Source organism: Euprymna scolopes, chromosome 19 (assembly GCF_053919585.1).
Source record: "Euprymna scolopes isolate OS-2025 chromosome 19, ASM5391958v1, whole genome shotgun sequence".
NCBI classification, from domain to species: domain Eukaryota; kingdom Metazoa; phylum Mollusca; class Cephalopoda; order Sepiida; family Sepiolidae; genus Euprymna; species Euprymna scolopes.
In genome coordinates, this window is record NC_136500.1 from 137915445 (window position 1) to 137942477 (window position 27033).

General features: G+C 32.4%; 1 protein-coding gene and 1 pseudogene across 1 annotated transcript in view; both read left to right on the plus strand.

The window, feature by feature from the left end:
• Window positions 1-27033, plus strand: part of LOC145239993 (uncharacterized) — a 582634-nt gene that overhangs the window by 514462 nt on the left and 41139 nt on the right. The window lies entirely within an intron of this gene.
• On the plus strand, window positions 12966-13084 carry LOC145240397 (5S ribosomal RNA; annotated as a pseudogene).

Genomic DNA, 27033 nt, shown 5'->3' on the forward strand with positions numbered 1-27033 from the left:
CCCCATATTAAGAACAGCTTTCGGAATAGACATGTCGAATGTGAATGATGTAAAATTGTATCGAATTTAAAAGGGAATGAAATTTAAATGTTCATTCCATCTTAACAACAGTAAAACACAGCATTCTCCCCAAGTTTTACCTTACTTAGCATATTAATGTTATAAAACAATATTTAGATTTTTATATTAATTCCTATATTCATTTCACTCTAAATAATTTAGGTTACCGAAACATGAATCTAATTGAAAAGTAAATTTCCCGAATAGTAAAAAGATGATCCACAATAGTCGATTTTCTGCTGATATCCATTTTCGATGAATATTTGAAAGGAAAGCGACCACATGTGGTTAATTTAAATTAAATTTCAACCACGCTTACATTTTCAATAATCCCGTAATTAAAATTTACACATTTAAATTTTACCCATATTTTAAACACATCCTGTTTACATAATGCGAAACCACGCGCTACTATTTTTTACAAACGAATCACCACTTGTTAAGGCCCAGAGGCCACTCGAGGATAAGGGTTAAAGGGTGTACAGTGGCCAAAAAGACAATATCATAGTAATCGTTAGAAGTGTGAATGTGATAAATTCGATTGCTTAAGGGGAACGGCTCATCAAGTACTTGTTTACATTGGATTTGACGACGGCCATATTGTAGTCAGCTAGAAAGCAGGTAAACGGGAGAGAGTTTCACACGTGTGCAGTTCTTAGAAAGAAGCTTTGTTCATGGAATCAACGTTTAGGTTTAGGCACAGATAAAGAGTGGGGGAATTATTGATCGTGTTTACAACTAGACGAATGTGTCTCGTGAATGTTTAGCGAGGGAGGACCATAGATTGGAGCTCAGATGAGAACTTGCCATGAAAATAACGATAAAGCAGAGACAGATTCGAAACGCCTCTTTTGTAAGAAAGAGGTTGCAAGGAAGAGAAAAAGGCACCCCCTATTCTGAACTAGTCTATTCTGAACTCTGTCAAGGCAGAGTAAGTTCTTCCTAGCAGTTCCTGCACATATGTGACATCACTATTTCATCCTTAGACGTACTTGGCTTTTATATAGATAGAGAATTGCATCAGCAGGTAGATATCTACTATTGATAGAAGGGACCATTCATTTTTCTAGCGACCTTGTACACGAATTTGACGGACGTATTCCATTTTAGACCAGGGGTAAAGTTCAAGCCTAGAAGCTTGTCAAAACATAGAACCTCCCCAAGACGAGAACCATTCATTTCAATTGATGCAAAATGGGGATCAGAGCGTAGATGATGCGAAGATAGAAGCTTAGTTTTAGATGCATTAAAATCCACCTTTTCCCCATTGTACTACATGCTTAAAATCAGCGGATAGAGAATCAGAGACGTTTACGGCCTTTGATATGCTGTCATAGATGGTAGTGTAGTTAGTAAAAATGTCTACAAATGATCTAAGGATGTGATTTGAAAGATCATTAATGTAGATCTGGAAGAGAGTTGGGCCCAGAATGGACCCCTGAGGCACTCCAGCATTAATACTATAAGCTTCTGATTTCTGCCCATCAACGACTACTCTTATGAACCTATCAGAGAGAAAGGATTTAAGAATTGAGAAGACAGTTCCAGCTATAGCATACCTGGAGATATTGCCACATAGACCTTTAGTCCATACCCTATCAAAGGCTTTTGATATGTCAAGAGCAATTGCCCTAGAAAGGAAGCCTCCGTCGAGAGATTCGCTAATCCTATGAAAAAAAAAACTGTACGAACAACCGCTGTAGATCTAGCAGAACGAAAACCATATTGCATGTCACTAAGGAGGTTATTTTTGCTGTGGTGGTTTACTACTTCTCTATTTAATACAGATTTCAGCAACTTAATCATATTGACGCAGAGGACACTTATAGGTCCTTACTGAGGGAGAGATGACCGATTATCTGAATTCTTATATACAGACCATACCAATGAGATTTTCGAGGGTGTTGGGAAGCAATTTTCCTTAGACAGCGCTTAAACAACTTTGTAAGCTTGTTCTGGTTGAAGCTTTTTGAGCACTATAATAGGAATGTCGTCGAAGCCAGTTGCTTTACTGGAATCAAGGTTTTTAATTAGCTTAGCAACATCATGCACATATATTTGTATGTCGCATACCGTGTTTTCTGGTATGGGTGTTTTCTTATACAGGAGGAACTATTGGAGGTTGGCGGATTTGGTCGCATAAGGTAGAATTAGCTGTAAAGTTTTTGGCAATGAGTTGGGCTTTGTCTGATGCAGACGAGATTACATCAGGTCCATTGATGATAGTTGGGATAGAGCACACACTTCTGTTCAGGATCCTGCTTGTTACTTGCCAAAAACTGGTAAGCACCAAGCCACTGCTCAGCTACTATGACTTTACGGATTGAAAATACAACTCTCTCGCATTCTTTATTACTCTTTTATAGTAGTTGCTGGCACTCCTGAGAGCGGCTTTAGTTTCAGTACATCTGTTATGTTGGAAGTAATGGAAAAGGTTATTTCTGTGCACAATGCCAGCAGCACATTCTGGAGAGAACCACGGCTGGCTCTTATATTTTTTACTGGAATTTTTTAGAGGGTATGAAACGGTCTATACCTACAATTAACCATTCTTTTTAAACATGGAACGCAGAGGTAGATCAGATATAAATGCACGAAAGATATCCCAGTCAGCCATATAGTACCGATATACTTTAAGATGGATAGGTACGTCAGAGGACTCATAACATTTCGTTTTTATTTTAACTGATACAACAGAGCGGTCGGAAGATCCCAGTGGAGACAGCACAGAAGATGAACATTGCTCAGAGCAAGTTGTGAAGAAAAGATCTAGGAGATTTGCATACTAAATTTCAGTATCGAGCACACGTGTGGGTTCGCGAACAATCTGAGTGAGGTCATAAGCAATGGAGAAATCGTGACAAAACCTCCCCTCATCATTGGTCTTGTTTGACTGGTTTAACCATTCCATATTGTGAACATTGAAGTCTCCACAGACGTGAATGTTAGCCGAAAGATGAGCAGATAGGATGTGTTCAATTTTCTTAGCTATGCTCTTAAAGATACTAACTCCGCTGTTGTTTCTTAATAGGCCGTGGCGAGACCAATAGTTTTTTTTAGTGATCTCACGTGACGGCGGGCGGTGATGGCGATATTCCCCCAAATAAAAAATGGTTTCATCGTTACAAAGAGAACCAGTTAATTTATTAAATAAAAATTAAGTATAATGTTATAATTAAAAAGAGATATATAAAAACACGCATAGCAAAATGTCGTTTTAGTTTATCGAAATCCAACATCCCAGGAGTTTTAGTTTTATATACGTTTGTATAATTACGACATATTTTGTTTCGTGGTTGCAACAGATTTATGAATAAAAAAATCCAATACATACACGGCTATATATCTGTCTGTGTGTCTGTCCCCATATTTTCACACTCTATCTCTTCCAAACTAAAAGTTGCAGACCGACCCTAGGGGCCTCAAATGATTAGATTTTTTACGAACCATTTTTCTTATGGGTCCATAGCCGAATAAAACAGATTTTAAGGGGTCAAAATTGAAAAAAAATCGTTATACATTTTGTATATTCATGCTAATGTCAATTTTTCATCGGTTCATATAAATGTCACTTTGGTACAGTGGTAATGTCACCATCTTTAAGTGCTATAGTTTCGGTTTCGATTCTAACTGATAGCACCCAAATATTTTTTTTTTATACTTTTAAATTTACGATTCTATAATAACATATATTAAATCTGAACCAATTAAAATATACATTTTTAATTGGATTTTACGACCGGGCAAAGCTGGGCGCCCCTCCCCCTCGCTAGTATATATTAATTCAATAGAGTGTGTGTTATTTTGTGTGTCACGCATCCATCTTTTTTCTTCCAAGTGACTGTCTCTTATTGTTGTGTCCTTCCATTCCTTGTAATAAATAATTTTTCCAAGAATTCTCCATAAGTTTTGGTGTCGGCTTCGATTGTAGCTGATGGTACTTAAATCATCTATTTTTTTATATATATATATAAAAAATTTTACCAAGAATTTTTAGAAGTTTTGGTTTCGGTTTCGAATAGAGCTGGATGAACTTTGACCTCCCTTTTGATCCAGCATTTATTGTTTTGGGCTCAAATCAAATTAAGCAGTTTGATCCATATCCAAGCATCTAAAATTTCAAGTGTTTACACCCAAAATTGTCGGAGGAGTTTGGTAAAGTTTTAAAAGGTCAAATCGTTGAACTTCTGGCCGAAAACCGATTAAAAAGATTTTCCCAAATCTCAATACCCCTTATGTCAAATCTTGAGTCTGTAAACTGGAAATTGACAGAGTAGTTTGGTAGAGAACTGTGCACACAGAGACACGCACAGACAATTTCACTTTTACAAATATATGCATAGATAGGATTCGTTAGAAAATTAACTCTATAATAATATATACGAAATCAGAATAAAATAAAATATCATATTTAAGAGTATTTTACGACCATCCTACGTCGGGCGTCCGGATAAATAATTTTGTAGTTTTAACAAAAGTGCTACAATAATATCAAGGCGTCTCTATTTACGGTGAATATCCAAAGAATGCCAAAATCAATATATTACTAGGGCTATGAAAACAGCTCATTTCTTTCATTGTTCTGACTCTTGAATTTGTATCTGTTGATATTTCATCTTATATGCTTTTATACAGTGTAGTGTGGTTCTCGGTTGATTAACTGTGTCGTATATAAATTCGAGAGTCAAAACAATGAAAAGAATATCCTGTTATCTTAGCCCTATATAAAGGGTGACTAAAAAAAACGGGCCCTAACTCTAATTAGGCCCCGTTTCTTAGTGTTTTGTCCTAATGAACTGAGACTTTGATCATAACTAGTTTATTATATTCAAAACATCCCATCAAAACACAAGGGTCTTTGGCCTTTTTTCTCCATTCTACAACATATGTTCTAGATGGCCTCCATTTAGCTTTTGTTTTTTTGTTTTTTTTGGGGGGGGTAACCTTGTATTACATACGAAAGAGTCCGCTGTGGAATTTCCACATGTCCCGCTAGTTTTTATTAATAAAAATGTTTGCTTCAAGCGTTTCCAGTAAAGAAAATTGCGAATGTATAACGAGCTGAAAACTTCAGTTAGTAGCTATACAAATTCGGTCGTTTATTACAAGGAAAAAAATCTGTGAATTGATCGTTTTGTTTCAAGTAACAAACAAACTAAAATGGCGTTGATAGCGGTAGCGAGTGAAAGCATTCAGTGATAACGGCGCCATCAGGTGCTGCAATTATGTGCATAATAGCTATTTATCGTCTTGATGGCGTGTTCATCACTCTAAATTCCGCCAACCGCATCTCTAACTCTAAACCTGGAAAGTTTACTTACAGCCATTTTCATTCGCAACATTATAAAGAAATCGTTGGCACGCGTTAAGTATCGCCGTATAATGTATCACAGTTACACAATTGTAGGATAAGATATGATGGCACCGAAGTACAAAGATCAGAACGTTACGCATGAACCGAAATAAAAAATATCTATGAATTCTTAAAAATATAATCATTTTCAGTAATTAGAAATACAGCCAATGAATGGATAATGTCTTCTTATGTCTAAACTATTCACTTCGGATAGAAAACTCGTATTATCTACTGCTGGGTCCTTTTCCAGCACTTGTAATGAGAGTATCAACGACTAAATAATGTCAATAACTACTTAATTCTGAATGGTTACTTTTTACAAAGTACTTAAGTTCGATTGGTTGATAAAATAGAGCTAAAAAAACTCAGAAAGGGTTGCCTTAAGAGCCCAGTATCTGTTTTGTACTAAGGCGGTAACAAAAAAAAAAAACGTCAGAAATGATAGACTCAACTTGCCACACGAACTCTTGTCAGTCGTAAATTGAATTAACGCGCTTTAAAAATACCAGTTCTTTTTCAAAACTTAATCTCTATCGAATTTTAATAAAAAAGATAGATTACATGCTCTGTTAAAAATTACGAGACTCAAAATTATGCTTCGAATTAAAATTAAAATATAAAAGTACGTTAATAATTCAATTTTTCACATATAGATTACCGTTATAATTTCTGATGATCTAAAGAAAACAAAATCAACGCACTAACCGTTGTACTTCTATTTAGAATGAGAGATTTCTGTTATAATAATCAAATATTTGGCTGATATCTCATCAAAAGAAAGAAAAAAACGAAGGAAATATGATTATATTCGATTTTTACTTAGTACCTTGGAAGAATTACTGTACGCGTTGGATCTTCAATATCCTTTTTTCTTCATCAATATCCAATTTCCCTTACTCTAAGTAGCTGGTGTAAAAACTATAAAAACTTTTAATTTTCAATGTTTTTTATTTTTAGCAAATTAGGTGCAAACCTTTTATAATATTTGCTAATATTTGTCCTCTGGGGAGATGAATAAACATCGAAAACTCATGGGTTAAGGAAATATACTTATTAAACTGTATTATTTTTTTATGCAATAAAAATTCTATATTTGAAATTTAACTTTAAAAAATCATTGAATTTTAAATTCTTAAATTATTATGTATATATATATATATATATATATATTATGTATATATATATTATGTATATATATATATACATATAGATTTATAATTAATGTTGATGTATATGTAAATATTCATATAAATGCACATATAAATATTTATCTTCGTTTATAGATAAATATTCTTATTCATATGTGTATATATATATTCTTTTATACATATATATTTATAGTCATGTTTATATAAATATTTATATCAACTTATATACAACATTTATATTCATGAATATACAAATACTGATAATAATGTGTATACATTCATATTCATGTATATATATATATATAAATATTTATATTCATGTATATATAAACATTCTTATTAATATATATACAAAAATTTATATTCATGTATACACAAATATTAATATTCATGTATATAAAAATATTAATATTCATGTGTATATAAGTATTTAATTTTAAATAAATACAAATATTTATATTCATGTGTATAGAAATATTTATATCCATGTGTATGTAAGTATTCAATTTTAAATAAATACAAATATTTATATTCATGTCTATATAAGTATTTTATTTTAAATAAATACAAATATTTATAATCATGTATATATATATATATTTACTTTCAGATGAATAGAAATATTCCTATTCATGTTTATATAAATATTTAATTTTCAATAAATACAAATATTTATATTCATGTATATATAAGTATTTAATTTTCCATAAATACAAATATTTATATTCATTTTTATATAAATATTTCATTTTAAATAACTACAATATTTATATTCATGTTTATATAAATATTTAATTTTAAATAAATACAATCATTTATATTCATGTTTATACAAATATTTAATTTTAAATAAATACAAATATTTATATTCTTGTGTGCATAAATATTTAATTTTAAATTAATACAAATATGTATATCCATGTTTATATGAGTATTTAATCTTAAATAAATACAAATATTTATATTCTTGTGCGCATTAATATTTAATTTTAAATAAATACAAATATTTATATTCATGTTTATATAAATATTTATTTTTAAATAAATACAAATGTTTATATTCATGTTTATATAAATATTTAATTTTAAATAAATACAAATATTTATATTCTTGTGTGCATAAATATTTAATTTTAAATAAATACAAATATTTATATTCATGTATGTATATATATTTAATTTTCAATAAATACAAACATTTATATTCATATGTAGTAGTGGTTTAAAAGGCTATCACAATGCGGGAATGAAATATAGTCGTTGTTGGTGAAAGGAGACGAAATAAGTGGCAATTTACAAATCAATATGTACATGCTTATATGTCTCTCTCTATATATATATTTATTCAGTTGTATTAGGTACAAATGTCTTACTTATTATGTCTGCGACAATTTCCATTATTAATTTGGAAAACAAACCTTTTTCAAATGGTAGACGTGACAGATCGATTCAAAGTATGCTAGATGATGGAGCGGAAGTTCGATAGCTGTGTGGGGTCTCGGAGAAAAAGTGACGTGGGGATTTATGTATGGCCTGATTAGGCAATTGTTTATATTTTTATTTATTTATTTAATTTTAGTTTATATTTGTAGCTTTAGCGTGAGCTTTTTATAAATTTTGTATGTTCTCGGTCTATTTTGCTGTCTTTATTGTTATTATGATTTATTTATTTATTTATTTATGGAAATTTTCGCAGACATAACAAGTAAGACATTTGTACCTAATACAACTGAATAAATATATGCATTTATAGACATATATGCATGTACTTATTGATTTGTAAATTGCCACTTGTTTCCTCTTCTTTCACCAAAAACGACTATATTTAATTTCTCGCATTATGATAGCCTTCTAAATCTCTAATACATACCTATCCCACACAATGCTTCAAGCAAACTACATATCAATCTTATTTATATTCATGTTTATATAAGCATTTCATTTTCAATAAATACAAATATTTCTATCCATGTTTATATAAATTTTTAATGTTCAACAAATACAAATATTTATATTCTTGTGTATAAAAGTATTTAATTTTAAATAAATACAAATATTTATATTCGTGTGTATAAAAGTATTTGATTTTAAATAAATATATTTTTATCCATTGTATATAAATATGTATATTTATCTATATGTAAATATGTACATTCCTGTATGTATAAATATGTATATTTATCTATATGTAAATATGTACATTCATGTATATGTAAATATGTATATTTATGTATATATTAATAAATGTACATTGGTTTTTGTGTAATATTTTGCTATGTTAGGAATTCGTATGAACAATTATACTTTTGTTACAATTAGTTCAATGAAATTTACTTCGATCCATTTACAACATTTATTCCCCCAGTCAATTCGATAATCTGCTAAATCCCACCTTTTCACTGAATATGTTTCCATGATTCTTGAAATTTTTTAACTTTGATAGCGCGTTGTTTCCTCCAAAGGTTTTCTTTCAGCGTTCTTTCTCTAATCACCGTTTCCAAGACTGTACCAACATGCTGAATAGTTAATTTACTGTGAACAAACATGTCGATGCTCAAATCTTTACTTAGGAAAATTATTTATAAATCTGAACTTTAATTTCATATGGATTTCATGTGGATTGTCTCGTTTGGGGTAAACAAATGTCGTATAAACTTTTGTGTTCAATATTGCTACGTACTAAATGATATTCCAATGTTATCAATTTCATTCGCGACTCAAAAGTATTTTTTACCGGCATTAATTATCTTTACCTAAAACATTAAAATCATGCGAAATTTTTGCACCTTATAAAGTACAAAAAGACGTTTGTTTCGACAAAATTATTAAGGTTTTTCTGACTTTCTTTACAGTTTTAAATAAATAATATATATGTGTGCGTTTGTGTGTGTGTGTGTGTGTGTGTGTATAGGTAGATGAAAATAAGGAACCAAACAGAGCAAACGAAGAGGTGGAGCACAATAACGATTCCCTATGACAGGATTGATCGCCTCTTCCATGTACATATACGACTTTTCGCACCGTTGAAAATGTCAATGAGAAAAATTTGTACTTGTATTGATTCACGCCAACGCTTATATATATATATGTGTGTGTGTGTATGTGTGTGTGTGTGTGTGTGCGTTTGTGTGTGTGTATGTGTGTGTGTGCCAAACACTTTCGACATATGTGACGGATTTTCACGACATCGGCTTCATTTTGGAGCTGGCCCCTTTGGAGGACAAATATCGAAAAATTGCCCCAAAAAATTAATCACTTCGCCCTCAACTGGACACTTTTGTACAGGGAGTGTCGATTTTTTTCGCTGACATTCTTGAAAGTAATTCAAACCATCGCGTTCACGACGTCGCTGAAAACGCGTTATTGTGGCATCGCTACGCTGGTAGGCACATCGGTAAGACAGTTTATTTTGTTCACCTCTTTTTCCTCTGGCGCGTTACAGGTTCGAACCTGCTTATTGCTCCTATTTTTTCATGTTTTGCTCAGCTTGTTACCTGAAAAGGGCTGCCCCCTTTTCATGTAAGTTAAAAAATAATAAGGAGTTAGTTAAATGAAAATGATATAAGATAAAACAAGGATTAAACCCTGTAGATAAGTTTTAAAGAATAATAGGTTTAAATGGAATGTCCAGTTAAATTGTTGATTCTGTTAAAATATTTAATAAATACAATTTGGATGGAAAAACTATTCAAAATTCTTAGAAAGAATGCATAATAAAATATCGGTTACAGAATCAGACAAGTAGATTAAATTCCTTTGTAAAACAACAAAGAGAATGGACAATTTCCTGGTCGTCAGAAATGGTTTAAAAACGTGCAAATCGCGCATGTTGGAAACACGTGAGTTGTGGTCACGTTGACCAGACATACGTGTGACGTCAGGCCAGAAATGATTTCTCAATATAGGAGGGTTCGAAGTTAGTTAGGTGGAGAGCAGAAAAAAGAATCAGATCGGCCAGTGGGAAGAAGCAGAGAGGTTCAAACCGATTCGCAGTAAGAGTTAGGACGCGAGAGGTTTTAGAGATAACGATGTAAACAACTTTGAATCCCTGAAATGCAGAATCATGTCCGACCGGCCGAGGAAATAAACGTATCATCATGTGTTTTTATAACTGCCCTCGTGTGTTGTGTCATTCTACCAAAACAAAGGTAAAGTGAAATTGTACTTATATGAACTTTGTGTTTATAAAAATGTACAACTATCAAAACGTAAATCTCAAACGCACTATCGGTCTATCTATCAAGATATTCATAAACCTCTTCTAATTGACTTACAGGCGTGGTGCTTCTGTAGTAATCTGTACCCTGTCTGTCTCGTTATATATAAGAACCGTCTCTCTCTTAATATATACCCTGTCTCTATACCTCACCAATGTCTCCATTTCTCAACAATATGAACACTCACAATGAACACTCACAATGAAAATATATATAATATTTAACATCTCACAACATCCAACAACATGATCACACACATGAACACACAAAGACTCTTCCTATTACGAACAGTCAACACCAAAGCATAATACATACGTCATCTTAATACCACCCATTACATAACACAACAAACACCCTTACACACACCTCCACTTTATTTTCTGCCTTCGCGTCACGCGGTCGAGCCTGCCTGCCAACTACAACTTTTTTTTTGTTCAACCCACACCTCCACACACCTGAGCAACGCCGGGCACCCAGGCTAGTAAATATATAAATAATTTATTAAGTTTATTTGTTTACGTCAAAAATGTGGGAGATTTTTAAAGAAAAAGTTTTTTTCATGATCTTAAAGCTTGAAGAAGATGTGGACCGTATTATCGTTAAAAATCAACAAAAAATTTACATAAATAAATAAATAAATATATATATATAAAAATATATATATATATATGACTACTCTATTTAATCACATAAATTAATATACGCAAGTATAATTTTATGCGTAAACTTTAAGTATTTACTTCTACAGTGCTTAATACATAGGTAGAGCTAGGTAGTAAGTTATCTATATATATAAAAGGCAAAAATCGGTGTGTATGTATGTATGTATGTATGTTTGTTTGTAACGCTAAAACTTTTGAAAGACGGAACCAAACTTGACAAATTTGGTATCATATCAAAGCCCCATCACCCGGATGACAAATATCGAAATTTCACATCAAACGGACCACTAGAAGTTGGTCAACTGATCAGTTATCTTCGAGGGGGGCCCCCAAAAAACCTGTCATTATCTATTTGTTTGTAACGCTAAAACTTGAGATGAAAGATTCCTCTCCCCTAAGAATAAAACATATGTTCAATATCTGCTTTTGTTTTTTCATTGTTTATACGGTCCCGAGCAACGCCGGGTAGCCCTGCTAGTCTATATATATAAAAGCCAAACGTCTGTGTGTATGTATGTATGTTTGTTTGTAATGCTAAAACTTTTGAAAGACGGAACCAAACTTGACAAATTTGGTATCATATCGAAGCCCCATCACCCGGATGGCAAATATCGAAATTTCACGTCAAACGGACCACTAGAAGTTGGTCAACTGATCAGTTATCTTCGAGGGGGGCCCCCAAAAAACCTGTCATTATCTATATATATAAAAGACAAATATTTGTTTGTAACGCTAAAACTTGAGATGAAAGATTCCTCTCCCCTAAGAATAAAACATATGTTCAATATCTGCTTTTGTTTTTTCATTGTTTATACGGTCCCGAGCAACGCCGGGTAGCCCTGCTAGTAAAATATATATGGTAATTAAGCTACACAGAATTTTCCGCGTTTCATCCACGCTAGGATTCGTAAGGCTGATGCGAAGATTTGTGGCTGTTTCGCGTTTATAAATATATAACGCTTCGAAATAGCCTGACGAATCCTAGCGTGAATTAAACTCGAAATATTCTGTAAAAACGCGAGACAACCACAACTATTCGCGTCAGCCTGACGAATCCTAGCATGGATGAAACGCGGAATAATCTGTGTAACTTAATTGCCATATATATTTTATAACTTACTATATATGCATATGTGTGTGTGTTATCTTGTCTAGCTCTCTGTTTGAGGAACGATCTCTGCCAAACCACTGTATCAATTTAAGGTCTACATACTTGAAACTTGGTGTAGAGGGGATGTGAATCCGCGGAACAAATTTTCATTGATAGTTAGCCGGTAACAGTAGCAGCTAAGGAATCAAAATTGAAACAAATTAAAATTCTCAGGCGGAAGTCCATTTAAATTGCTATTCTACTCATGCGCAAATATATATTTATATGTTAAACCTTATTTTTGTACATCTTTATATGCGCATGGGCGTGGCTCAGATGGTAAAGTATACAGTCAAAAAGTTATATGTTTCAGTTTCGATTCTAATCGATGACAACCAAGTCATTTTTTTTTTAATCACTATCATATATTATATATACGGCATAATCGCGTTGACACACCAGTTTCCGTCAGATCACCGAAGTTAAGCAACGTTGAGTCGGGTCATTACTAAAATGGGTGACCAATTTGGGAAGTCCGGGTGCTGTATGTAGGAGGATGTCGACACCTCCCTGCAAAAAGTTGCAAAAACCTAACGTCGTTATCTCCCCTAACAGGGATATACATGCGACTGGGGGCCACTAATGAATTTCATACTCCCATGAAACTTCCTCCTTCAGAGGAAGCCGGTTAAACCCGACACAGTTACAGTTTTTTTATATATTAGGCACAGTTTAATAATGAATAAAGAATTGGATGCATAATAATAAATACGAAATATGTATGAATTAAAATATCATATTAAAGTTTTTTTTACGACTGGGCAACGCCGGGCGGTATGCTAGTTTTCTATAAGATTAGACAAGACATACATGTTTGTGTGATATACGGCAGGCCTTTTTGGTCGTCTTAGTGCCAAGCAAACTATCTTGGCAACCAACTATCAAATCATCGATCTGTCTAAAAGAACCTAAGTTATTAAGAATATCAGCCAATAAAATATTACCTTGTTTTCTTCGATGTCGTCACAGACAAATGTACGAGTATTGATCGTTGTGAGCATGCGCAATGAATACGCGTTCCAAATACGCACTAGCGTTGTAAGTTTTTTTTTTGTATTTTGGCTGATTGATTCATACTGACAGAATACCAAGATAAGCTTCATGTGTCCTACATTGAATGACTATAGAAAATACTGTTCTTTTTACATGACTCTAATTGTCATTATAACGGTTTATTCGTTCGTCCTTTATTCGTTTCATGTGTGAAGTATTCGGCATTACTAACACTAACGAGAATTATGGCTTTGTTTTATAATAGACAGAGGTACGAGAAAGTTGGAAAAGAAACAAATGTATAACAAATAAATGTTACCAAAGCAAGATAAGTTACACTTCTGCCTACCTGAGTAATTATCGTGGCTCCCTGGATTGATGGTTTCTAAAAAGAAAGAAACACTAGTGTCTATAGGTATTTCAAAATATTATTATAGTAAATAATTATGTCAGCTCCTTTAAGAACTTGAAATGAAAGCCAACATATCAAAGTTATTATTTTATTTAGGAGGGGGGAAGATAATGTTCGTGCAAATTATGAAAAATGATTGTCGAAATTAGTAACATATCCAAGAATTATGAAAAATGATGAAATGGAGGTTAATTGATTGGTTTGTTTGAAATAAAATAAGCAGCCCAGCAAATATAAAAAAGTTATTATTTTAGTAAGGTAGGGCGATAATGCTGCTTAAAATATTTTTAAAAAATATTTTCGAAATTAGTAACATATCCAAGAATGAAAAATGATGAAATGTGAGTTAATTGATGTGTGTTTGTAATGAAATAATAAGCCTATACAATATATCAAAATTATTATTTTAGTAAGGTGTGCGAAATTGTGAGTTACAAATGATGAAAAATTATTTACATAATTAGTATCATATCCAAGAATTTATTACATATGAAGAATTCATTACATATGAAAAATTTCCACAGGTTCTACTATTAGTAAACAATTATGTAAGCTCCTTTAAGAACTTGAAATGGAAGCCGGTCACTTAAGCTCGCGTGTGTTATAATCATTAGATAACTGTGGACGGATGTTTTGACATTTAAAAATAAATGTTTAAATTTCAACGATATTTTTCGCGATTAAAGTTGCTCGTGTTGTTTGTTCCTTGCTAATGGAGTCAGAGATGGGGTAATGGCCGGGTTCGAATCTCCCAACCGGCTGTAATCGTGACACCGTGCCCTGATGATTCAGGAAAGGATGAAACACTAGTGTCTGTGAGTATTCAAAAAATATTAAGTAATAATTATGTCCGACTCTTTCTGAAGCCAGTCCTTATTGTTGAGCACTTTAAAAGTGAAATGAAAGTCAGTCACTTAAGCTCACATCATTAGATCACTATTTCTGTTATCTATCTATATCTATATCTATCTATCTATCTATCTATATATATATATATATATATATATATATATATATATATATATATATATAGATATATAAAGAGAAATTTGAAAAAGAACAAAATTCTTGTAGAAGAGGTCTGGTTAGTATGGAAAACTATGCGAATGACACACACACAAATAGAATCAGAAAAATTAATAACGCATAACACCGTAAGGATAATCACTGCAGTAAGAGAGACACTGTAAAAAATGAACAAAATAGAGAAGAGAGATGTCAAGGATAAGAGAAGAAAAGGAAATAAAAACAGCTATAACTGATAGCAATAATGAAAACCGCTGGAAGATTTTTAAAAAAGGGCTCTTGAGTAGGAGACTAATACAACGATACATAAACTAAAAATGCTAATCGAAACTGCAACTTTTTAAGCTTTTGAGTTTTTAAAAAAGACAAAGGAACCACACATGGAACTAAAAAAAACCTGCAACTATATAATCCTAAGTTATTACTAGGGCTGTGACAACAGAATACTCTTTTCATTCTTTTGACTCTCGGGTATATATCCGACAAAGTTAGACACACTTAATCAATCAAGAACCACATTAGTCTATAGGAGAACATATAAGATATTAACGGATATATACTCAAGAGTCAAAACAATGAAAAGAATCTGCTGTTGTCACAGCTCTAGTTATCACCCTTCCCGCAAAGATAAATAAATAAAATGAAAAATTGTAGTGCCTGCATAAACTGGCATCACACAGTTGTGAAGGATCAAGGAAGCTGGAAAGATCGACGAGATAAAGCACTAACCAAACCTCCACTGGTTAATTCCAAAGAAGACTGGAACTTTTGGATGGTTTGTTTCCACAAAAATCTCTTGATAGCGAGAAATCAATGGTAAACAATTGTTGCTATAACGCACATTTATTAACGAGGGTTATTAAAAGAGGTGGAGATTACTGGATATATGAGGTGACTTGTTGTCACACACACTCCAAAAAAACACCTCAGATGTTTGTTAGTAAGTAACCTGATGATGAAACGTATGAGAACTCCTAGTAAGTAATGATATTCGCAATGAATCACTAATAGCGTGACAATGAGGGATATGAAGCAAGAATTCCTGGTTCATAAAGAATCAATAATAAAATTACAAAATAATAACAAATATCCCCGTATTCAACACGCATGAGCTAGACTAAAAGCCGCCACAAAAGTTCGAGCTAAAATTGAAATTCCTGTCTTTAAAATCATAGGAATTTGGTTCGCTGTTCAATTAGTATAGTGTCCGAAGATAAACGTTGTATGACGCCTGAAACTCAGGCTGTTCTAAGCTCATTTACACAGAATATATTTGCATCAATTTGAATTCACCTTTACAGCGGAATAAGAGTGTCTCTAAGATATATTTATACACACACATACACACACGCATATATATACACACACATACACGCATATATACATACATACACACATATATATGTATATTGTGAAACATACTTTATTTCCTTATAATGTATATCAATCCTTATTTAAGAAGCTGAATATGATTACAGAGCAATATAGTGAATGAATGACAAAAGTCTATATTCCAAAGTTCATGATGTTGACCATCTTACAATTTACTCTTTGAATACAGTTGTATATATATATATATATATATATATATATATATATATATATATATATATATATATATATATATAGTAAGTTATAAAATGTATATGGCGATTAAGCTACACTGAATATTCTGCGTTTCATCCACTCTAGGATTCTTCAGGCTTATGCGCGAATTATGCAGTTGTTTGTCGTTTTTATATGCGCATCTTCTATTGAGATTTTAGTTAGCCAATCAGCTTTCTAGTATCCACCGCGCCCTTCCTATCAGCCAATGAGCATGCATTTATCGGACAAATGCTTATTTGACCTCTGGTTGACCCGTTCCTTTGTGTGTGGTCTATTTAGCCTGGATATTTAGTTTCTTGATCTGTTTTAAATCTAGGTTAGTGTCGATAAATGCATGCTCATTGGCTTATAGGAAGGGCGCAGTGAATACTAGAAAGCTGATTGGCTAACTAAAGTCTCAATGGAAGATGCGCATATAAAAACGACAAACAACCGCCGAATTCGCGCATAAGCCTGAAGAATCCTAGAGTGGATGAAACGCGGAATATTCAGTGTAGCTTAATCGCCATATACATTTTATAACTTACTAACTAGCTCTACCTACGTATTGAGCACTTTTGAAGTAAATACTTAAAGTTTACGCATAAATCTATACTTTCGTATATAAATTTATGTAAGTAAATTAAGTAGTTATATATATATATATATATATATATATATATATATATGAGGATGAGTATGTGCATGTATCTGAAAAGGTGTATGCTTCATATCTAATATATAAAAAGCTATATGCCTGCCTATCTGTATATTTGTGTCTGTCCTCATATTTTCAAACTCTATCTCCCCCAAAACTAAAAGTCGCAGAGCGATGCTAGAGGCCTGAAACGATTTGATTTTTACGAGCCGTTCATTTATGGGTCTTAATGCGGTTAAAATAGTTTTTAAACGTCAAAAATTGATTACATTTTCTACATTCGTCTTAATTTATTTTTAATTTTTAATCAGTTCATATGCGTGTCACGTTAGTACAGTGGTATTGTTACCTGTTTCAAATGCTACCGTTTCGATTTCGATTCTATATGATGGCACTTGATACTTTTCATTTACTTTGGAAATCAGGACTCTATAATAACATATAATAAAATATGGACAAATTGAAATATCATATTTAAGCGTATTTTATGCCCTGGCAAAGCAGCCCCCCCTCCCTGAAAAAATTAACATCGACAATACAAAATTATATCCTAATGCATCTAAATGTAATCATCAATTCAATAAGGAAATTATATCATTAAATGTAAGGGATATGGATTTTATTTATTCCTAGGCACTTCGAAGCCATCAGAAGAACAGCGATAATGATCGACAGGTATTTTTGCTAGTATATATATATATATATATATATATATATATATATATATATATATGCGTAGATTTTGTTGTTGATTTTTTAAACGATAATAAGGTTAGCGTCTCCATCTTGGAGATCGGGTGTTTTTTTTTTAAGAAAGTCGCTCATTTTTTATTTGGATGTAAACAAATAATATTTTATTATTTATTTATTTATTTATTATTTTTTAAAAAACAGTAATCTATGGGCATGCATGTTTCCGGGCCCTACCCTCTTCAGCATAGCTTGACTGTTATTAGGAATCGAACCGCGGACTTTATGTATTTCAATCCAACCTCTTCATCCATTACGGTAGAATGTCATAGACAATTTACTGCTTAGTTTTATCGTGTATATATTTACGTAGATTTGGTTGTTGATTAAATATATATATATATATATATATATATATATATATATATATATATATATATATATATATATATAAACTTCAAAGACTATATATATACAAACTTAAAAGTCTCTCTCTCTCTCTCTCTCTCCCTATATATATATATATATATATATATATATATATATATATATATATATATATATATATATATATACAGGGTGTCCGTAAAGTTACTATACAGTCTTACAAGTTACCCTTTTTTTTTTTTTTTTTTTACACAGTAATCACCACTTATCAAGACCCGGAAGCCACTCAGGGATAAGGGTTATTGCAAGTACATTACGTTAGTGAGGAGATTTGCTGAAATGTTTACTTAAGGGGGCGGTTCATTAGGAATTTGTTAACATTGGACTTGAAGACCCTAACCCTAACCCTAACCTTAACACCCTGTAATATATTAACTATTAATATAAATATAATACAATAAAACAATAAGACTGTATAGTAACTTTACGGACACCCTGTATATTTATATATATATATATATATATATATATATATATATATATATATATACATATATATATATATATATATATATATATATATATATATATTCCGGGTTCATAAATAAAGAAGTTCTATGGTTTTTAATAAGTATTTCAACGATCAAGTGTGTCGGCAATTCTTAATTAATCTCTAATCTGATGTCCCTCCTGAAACGGAATATTTGACGACCTTTGAACTATGTAAGAAATCAGCAAATACAAGTGGGTTCCTCATCGGCGGTATGAATACCATCACACTATTTTACATTGGTTCTTCTCAGTTTATTGTTTATTTACTTTCAGGCTAGCAAATAAAACAAAAATCAGATGAGATTTTTTTTTTAAATGCGCACTAAATAAAACTGGCCAACTACAAAACGAGTGACTGTAACCATTCTAGTAGAAATGCGTAAGACAGTAAGAAATAAACTGACCTCTTCCTTGAAGAGAAGAAGAAAAAAGCCGAGATGATTAATATCCTAAAAACTAAAGCCCAGATTGATAAATGCAAGGTTATTACTAGGGCTAGGACAACAGCATATTGTTTTTACTCCCGAATATATATTCGCCACAATTAGCCACAATTAATCAACCATAAACCACATCACACTGCATAAAAAGCATATAAGATATAAATGGATATATACCTGAGAATCAAAACAAGGAAAAGAATATGCTGTTGTCATAGTCTTAGTTATTACCTACGCAAAAATGATATAAAGTTTCTTAGACGAACTAACAAAGATGTACCATCGACTGCCGACCAATGTGAATCCGACCGAATTTAAACTTTTACGAAGTAATGTTTTTCTCCGAACGATGGGTAAAATGCTATTTAATGTTAAATTAATACAGCGAATGGTTCTGAATCAGTATTTTGTGTTCCAGCATTAGATAATCATAAAAGCTAAATTAAATTTCAATTAAGAAGACATTATTCCAACGATAAAGTGCTTCCATTAATCTCATCATTCCCCTTTGATGTTTTAGATAGTAATCTATAGAATAGATTTCCATGCTTTTCTTTTGTGAATATTTTTGTCTGAGGTTGACATTAAAAGTAAAACATGTTTTGTGTTGCGTCCATTCAATCTAGAAATGAAAGAAATAGACAGATTGAAAGGTGAACAATGTCTGTTATGAAGTCAGTCAGAATATCCAAATACTGATTCAAACTGAAATATAAAAGTGTGTTAGACAAACTAGTTGAACTATTTCAGTTATAGAATAAGTTGGAGCATCAAAATACTGTTCCAAACTGAAGTGTAACAGACGGACTAACAGCTTAACACTACCCGTTATATTCTGTTAGAGCGTCAAAATTATGTTCCAAAATCAAGTGTAACAGACTAATAATTGAACAGTAAGTGTTATACAGTTTGCTGGGGATCAAAATACTGTTTTATACTGTAGTGTGTAGGGCAAAGTTAAACAGTAATTGATACGTGTTTGGACATCAAAATATTGTTCCAAACTGAAGTGTAACTGACAGACTAAAAGTTTAACAGTCAGTTGGGTCGCCAAAAATACTGTTCCAATGTGACAGAAAGACTAAAAGTGGAACAATGGTGTTATAATGTGGGTTAGTGCATCCGAATTCTGTTCTAAACTAAAGTCGGACAGGCAAGATTAAATGTTTAATAGAGCCTGTTATAGAATCAGTTGGGGTATCAGTGTACTGTTCCAAACTCGTGTAACAGACAAAAGGTTGAATAATTTCTGTTATAGAGTAAGTTGGGTATCAAAATACCGTTCCAAAACCAAGCATAACAATCAAACTGAAAAGTGGACATTGACTGTTATAGGATGATAGGACATCAAAATACTGTTCTAAACTGACGTGGGACAGGTAAGGTGAATGTTGAATGAACAATGTGTGTTATAGAATCAGTTGGGGCTTCAAAATAGAGTTCCAAACTGAACTGTGACAGAAACTAGCAGAAACGTGTGACATTAACGAAAATATTAATTTGTCCATCCTTTACGATATATTTTGTGCCTCCAATCGATGTTCGTCTTCTGGGGTTTTGGGTGATAAAAAGACACAAGTGTTCGGAGAAGTGGTGTGTGTGACGTGGCCAGAAAAGCACGTGTTCGATACTCGTTAGTTACGTCACAGCCGAGGCGAAAAGCTCCTAACTTTACATCATCAACGCTCTGTTCCTCATTTAGCATCAATTGAAATGGATGGTTCTCGTCTTGGGGAGGCTTCATGTTTTGACAAGCTCCTGGGTTTGACTTTTACTCCTGATCTGAAATGGAACACGTATATAAAGTCTGTGGCCAAGGTCGCTGGGAAAATGGTGGGATCCTTCTACCGCTCCAGAAGATATCTCACTAATGATGCAATTCTCTATCTATATAAGAGCCAAGTACGTCCAAAGATGGAGTACTGCTGCCACATCTGGGCGGGGGCTGCAAAAAACAGCCTATCCTGCCTTGACGGAGTACAAAATAGAATCCGTGGCTTGGTGGGGGATGGCCTTTTCTCTACCCTGCAACCTCTTTCCCACAGAAGAGACGTAGCGAGCCTGTCATTGTTCTATCGTTACTTCCATGGCAAGTGCTCGTCCGAGCTCCAATCTCTGGTCCCCCCTCGCCAATCCTTCGTGATAAACATCCGTCTAGCTAAAGCCACTGTCAGTAATTTCCCCCACACTTTATCTGTGCCTAAATCAAAACGAAGATTCCATGAACATAGCTTTTTTCTGAGAAGTGCACGCCTGTGGAATTCTCTTCCGTTTGCCTGTTTCCCACCTTACTACAACTTGGACGTCTTCAAGTCCAACATAAACAAATTCCTGATTAATCTCCCCCTTAAGTAAGACGCTTTATCAAATCTCCAATAACAACTATTACTACGATATTATCCCATTGATTATTGTACACAAAATAACCCTTATCCCCGAGTGGCTTACGGGCCTTGATAAGTGGTGATCCCCATGTAAAAAAAGTCACACGCGGCTGCATAAGGAAAAATTAGCTGTTTAAATATTTAGAAAAAATGCGTTGTTGGAAATACCAGGTTTAAAGGCATTTGTTAAAACAGAAAGTGGGTCGAGGTTTTTCTTTAATTCTGTTTCTTTGCGACGGTTCTCCAACGAGAGAAACTGTTAAAGATTCAGTCTGTGTAGCATACTTAGATTTAAAATAGAATTCCGTATTTAATTAGCCATCTCTTTAGATACGAGTTACCTTCAAGAAGTTTTGCGTCTGTTAAAATGTAACGACACCGTGAACAAAAGGTGTAGAGCGTTACAAACTGGCATGTACTAATCTTATCCAGTTATCGAAAGAAGAGAGGAGCCTTTCAAGAAGCAATTCTTTTTCAAACGTATGCGTCGTGACAAAGAACTATTTTAAACTAAAGTATCTGTGTACAGACATTGTCCGAGAAAGAAACAGAAACCCGGGAAACTGTCGTTCACATTTCTGAACCCAAGTAACTATACGTTATTTTTAGTTCAGTTATTTCACTATCTATGAGTATTACTCTCCACATTAAAAAACAGCCTTGTGCTTAATTTGCTCAGTGGGGAAGCAAATAAATACAGTCCATGAGTATTACTTATCGTGTGCTTTAAATTTTAATTCATAAACTATAATGGGCATTTAAACACTTGAATTATTTACTTTTATGAAAGTAAGACTATCCTTGCAGCGATCTATTCATTTAGAGGGGATATGATATGCGGGTATCCAAATGTTTGGAGCAGGGTATTCACAAAACATAGTGTCCATATATACAAACTACGCTCCAAGGGTGTCGTCTGATTATGGTTCTACTACCTCCATCTATTCATCTTCTCTAGTTATCTACAGCCATTTACCGTGGCTTCAAACGATGATCGTGCCGCCGAGATTAGGTGGAGTGTAGGAATGGAAATAATTAAATGGTCATTGTTTTTTAAAGTGCCACAAATGGGTATCAGATGTGAGTCAGTGACGTAACGAAAACCGTCGTGTTCAAACAGATGTAATCCGATACGAGGTGCTTTCAATAAGTTTCCAGAATTTCTCGTATGGGCACTTTTATTGATAGCACGCGCATGAAACTCTAGCCCCTTTTAAAGTAATCTACTACGGTTGCAATGCATTTGTTATACGGTCCCAACAATTTCTGGGAGACCCCATCGAAATCCTCTTGTGTGAATGTATCAATGGCCCTCGTCACAGCCTCTTTCATTTCCTCAAGCATCTTATAACGATTCTAAGATTTTGCTTGTGCTTAGGAAATAGCTGAGAGTAACAGGTAGCAAGGTCTCAACTACAGGGAAGTGCGGAACTGTCTTAATGTCCATCTTGGTCAAATAGTCTGTAACAAGGATAGTGTTGTGGACTGCACCTTTGGGGCAAACTTTGCGCAAATCTTTCATATCTTAAGATCCTCGCGAATACTTGTATGTACAGTTCCCACACTGACATTAAATTTAATACTTACTGTCTCTATAAAAACACGACAGTCTTTATCCATGAAATATTTTATTTACCTAATCATTTCGGATGTTCCGAGTTTCTCACTCATTCTAGACGTGTGATCATGCCTCGCAGATTCCCACCTTTCTTAGATTCCTAATGCCACTTAAAAACTGATTCATGCAAGATGGTCCAAAAGCAGTCGGAAGCATTCCATACGTTTCTGTGTCATTTTTTTCCAAGTTTAAAACCGACTTTTATTGCATATCCTTCTTTTTAAGTGTCTTTGCGCCCAGATTGCATTTATGAAATTCACCAACTGTGATAACCAGACATTAGTAGGGTGTATTCCAATTCCTGCTGTAGCTGTTCGGTTTAATCTGAAATCATAAAAAATTGGTCAGTCATCTCATAACATATATAGCAATAACATATATGAATTTTTTAAAGAGTTTACGAAAATTTTAAATGCCTGTGCAAAAAAGTCTGGAAACTTATTGAAGACACTTTGTATATAAGGATGACGGTCATTTAGATATGGACATTCTATTTTTAACCTACGTATGCTAGGCAGAATGAAAGTTTAACAGTTTCTTTCATTGGTGGACGAAAATACTATAGCGAACTTACAGGTGACAGAGTAGAGAAAATACTATTTTTTTACATGGAGGTCACCACTTATCAAGGCCCAGAAGCCACTCGGGGATAAGAGTTATTTTGTGTACAGTAATCAATGGGATAGTGTTGTATTATTCGTTAGTATTGGAGATTTGGTAAAGTGGCATTACTTAAGGAAGCGGTTCACAAGGAATGTGTTCATGTTGGACTTGAAGACATCCATGTTGAAGTCAGGGGGGAAACAGGCAAAAACATGTAAGCGTGACAGACCGATGAGAATCTTATTGCCAACTTTCTAGCTGGCAAAAATAGCATTTCTAAATGAAACAACAGAGACAAACTAATCGATCGAGTTTATTATAGACGTCATAGATATGCGCGAACTGATTTATTCGTTTATTAATTTCATATGAATGAATTGATTCCATTATTGGCATCTAATATTATATATTTATTGGAGACTTGCAAGAGACCACGTGAAGGTTGCCAAAACGAAATAGTGAAAATGTTTCTTTGGGACGTACTTGGCACACCTGGATCGGCAGTCCACGTCGTTAACCACTTAGCCAGCGTCACCTTCCGATGACCCATTAAGAAGTATGATTCATTCAATTAAATATGCATTTATCATTCCGCTGTAATTTCAATAATAGAAAGGAAAATTTCTCGTCCAATTTATAACACTACATGAATTCAAAGTCAATGCCATTAAAAACGCTGTCTCTTTTTTATTTATTTCATTTCTTTATATAATTTCATTTAAGTAAGCCATATGCTGCAGGGGTCGTTCCAAAATTAAAATCTCCTATGTCTTAACTCAAATTATTGAAAACTCACGAAGACGAGAGTGGTACCATAATAACGAACGACATTTTCGGTCCCGGAATTTGTTTTTCTACATAGTCACCCAGATTCTCAGTACACCCTTTCCAGTAATTAACGATAGGTATGCATGGAAGTCCGGGCGGACATGCGAAGGTTGTGCCTTAACCATAATTTCTCATTCAATTCATAACACTATATGAATTCAAAGGGAAATATACGGAGGTAATTCCTAAAGCAACTCAACCCATTTTAATCTACAAAAGTTAATGAGCTACAAAGACGAAAGTAGTACAATTAAAACGAGTCACTTTTTGTGCTCTAAAATTTATTTTTTCTGCATAGTCACCACAATTATTAATGTACACTGGCCAGCGATGAATAATGGTTGTGCATGTGCGCCCGGGGCGGGTTTTCTCATGTTGTAGTCGTTCCAGAAGCAAAGCCTTGAATATATATTTCTTAATCCAAATGACCTATGAAGACGAGAGTATCGCCATTAAAGCGAACGACCTTTTGTGATTTAGAATTTATTTTTTTACATAGTCAACACAATTTTCAATTTTGTCACTAATAAACGATGGCTGTGCATGGGCGTCTGGAACGCGCTTTGCATGCGAGAACCATTCCAAAAGTAAAGCCTTAATTTTTTTTTTACTCAGAAAGTTAAATATTAACGAAGACATATATTTTATTAAGTATTTTTTATTTTACTATGTTAAATTAAGTATTTTTTATGTACGTATGTTAAATTAAGTATTTTTATATACATACGTTAAATAAAGTATTTTTATTTATATACGGTAAATTAAGTCTTTTTTTATGTACATATATTAAATTAAATATTTTATATTTACATATATTAAATTAAGTATTTTTTATTTACATATGTTAAATTAAGTATTTTTATTTACATATGTTATATTGAGTATTTTTATTTACATATGTTAAATTAAGTATTTTAATTTACATGTGTTAAATTGAGTATTTTATTTACATATGCTAAATTAAGTATTTTATTTACATATGTTTAATTCAGCATTTTTATTTACATATGTTAAATTAAGTATTTTTTACATCTGTTAAATTAAGTATTTTTATTTACATTTGTTTAATTAAGTATTTTTGTCTAGATACGTATGTAAAATGAAGTATTTTTATTTACATATGTCAAATAATGTATGTTTATTTACATATGTTAAATTATGTATTTTTATTTACATATGTTAAATTAAATATTTTCGTTGCATATGTAAAATTAAGTATTTTTATTTACATGTTAAATAAAGTATTTTTATTTACATATGTAAAATTAAGTATTTTTATTTACATATGTAAAAATAGTATTTTATTTTCATATGTTAAATTATGTATTTTTATTTACATATGTTAAATTATGTATTTTTATTTACATATGTTAAATTAAATATTTTCGTTGCATATGTAAAATTAAGTATTTTCATTTGCATATATTAACTTAAGTATTTTATTTACATATGTAAAATTAAGTATTTTTATTTACATATGTAAAATTAAGTATTTTTATTTACATATGTAAAATTATGTATGCTTACCTTTTTATTTATATCATATAAAATGAATAAAAATAATCAATATTTAATCAAGAGTATATAGGGTCAATCTAAGTGAAAAGAATATGTTCAATTAGTCATTATAAATGTTAGTATTTTTAAATTAAGTAGTTTTAAATATTTTTAATTAGGTTAAATTAAGTATCTTTATTTACGTAGGTTTAATGAAGTATTTTATTCAACGTAATTAAAGTAAATATGTTTAAATAAGTAGGTTAAATTAAGTATTTTTTTTCAATTAAATAATTTTAATTTAGTATTTTATTCAACGTAGTTAAACTAAATAGTTGTATATAAGTAGGTTAAAGTAAGCATTTTTTCAATTAAATAAGTTTAATTATTATTTTTTTATTTATGTAGGCTAAATTAACGGCTTTTTAATTATAAGCTTAAATTAAGTAATTTTCATTTTAGTAGATTAAATCAAGTATGTTTTCCTTTTTTGTGATATGGTTTGGTTTCGGTTGTTTTTTTTTACGGCACATTAACCCTTTCCAGGTTATTTAATACCAAATTAAGAAAAACCTTTAATAGAATATATTTGTATGGGTTTTTTTCACGTCAGTTTCTATTTAACCCATAGCTTATGTTTGTGTGTGCGTATGTATATGACAAGTAATATAGCTTGAGGTTTGAACTCGTGTTTTTGTATGAGACTAGAAAAGAGACTAATTAGCAATAAGAAAGAGTTTTTTATGTGCAAAAATTGTTACGTGT